This window comes from Austrofundulus limnaeus, unplaced genomic scaffold (genome assembly GCF_001266775.1).
Source record: "Austrofundulus limnaeus strain Quisiro unplaced genomic scaffold, Austrofundulus_limnaeus-1.0 Scaffold98, whole genome shotgun sequence".
In the NCBI taxonomy this organism is placed as follows: Eukaryota; Metazoa; Chordata; class Actinopteri; order Cyprinodontiformes; family Rivulidae; genus Austrofundulus; species Austrofundulus limnaeus.
In genome coordinates this window covers 31,563-33,187 of record NW_013952500.1, presented here as the reverse complement: position 1 = coordinate 33,187, position 1,625 = coordinate 31,563, and positions in this window count along the sequence as shown.

Here is a 1,625-nt window from a genome sequence, read left to right as displayed (position 1 = left end):
TGTTTAAAAAATAAACGTCTCAGTTTCTCCGAAACACCCGCAACATACGGAATAACCACGGGTTTGGGTCTGGGTTTGGGGTCTTCATTTTCACCTGAAGGTTGCATGGAATCCTGTCTGTGTTTGCATCAGGACATAACTTATTAGTTATTTTAAAAAGAACATAATTAAAGCTGACTAATTAATTTTTAATTGGGAGTTTGTTAAAGATGACATTTTATTTTTCTCATTGAGTTGTAAACCAGTCAGTATTTTTCTGTATATAATGAGTCCTGATGTCAGATTACTGATTAAATAATAATTAAACAAAGTCTTTATTTTTTAAATTAAAGGGACTGAAGTGAGTTTGACATTTTATTAAAGTGTTTTTTCACTCATTTTCATGACTGCTGTCTTTGATCGGCTTTAGTTCATAAACTAAAAACTTAGACAGTAAAAACCTTATAAAATTAATTAGTTTTAGTTTTAATACATGAGCTGGAGTTGTTCCAGTGTGGTCCAGGTGACAAAAAACACTAAAATGACTGAATAATAAGGTTTTGCAAACAGAAGAAAGGATCAATAAACCACTGAGTTTTTTATTCTTCTCTCAGCCTACAGMAGTTTGGTTCAGGGTTAAGTTGTCTAAAGGTTGTAGTTTATGAGCCAGAGCTGAGTAAATTGTAAAAACACATTAAAAAAGTGGAATCGCCCTTTAGCAAACCTTTACAGACCTCTGACATTTGGCAGTTATTCCTTTAAATCCCACTGAACTGCCATATAGCAGATATGAATACCTCCAGTGTTTTGTAAATAAGACCATTACATTTGAAATAAGGAAGTCTAAGGTCTCCACTCAGCAACAYGGTGGTCTTCATGGAGCCCAGYGGGACTTTAATGTAACTCCTGTAACTGTTATGGTTTGATGACCCCAAACCCCAAAAATGTCAACATTACCAGAAATTTAGATTCAAGATTCAAAGCTTTATTGTCACACGCACAGTAAAGAAACAGTGCATATAACAAAATATTTTATATAAATCTCAGTGCAAGCAAGTAATAAGATCAAATAAAATAAACATGCAACAATACGATAACAAAAGTATTAGTAAACAGAAATATAAACTATGTCAATAAGCCTATGTTCACTGTTACCTACATGGCTGCAGCAACATTTTTAAAATCTAAAATAAATATAGAACCAACTCAGTTCCATCGTGTATTTGTGTGTAATATTGTGTTATTGTACTATAGTGAGAAAACCTTTATTGTAATTTGTTTCATTCAGCATGTAGCCTTCAGATAGACTAGTTACTTTTGTGCTGCCTGTTTTATAAAGTTTATGTACTTTATTAACAAGTTTTCACATGTCTGCAGTCATCTTTCTTTTTATTATAAAAATAATATTGAATAATGTGAAACTGACACAAAAACATTATTTGAACTATTATTCTAAAACATCTCAAGTATCCCTCCTTTGTACACATTTACACTGTTTTCACACAGAGAAAAGGTGACAAACTGATGGGTCAGAAGAGCTAAAGTTCACATTTTTTAACCTTATTTTTAATTAGTTTTGTCTTTTGAAAAACTGCCAATAGGCAAAGATATTTTTACATAAACTTATACAAAAAACACCTGAAAAA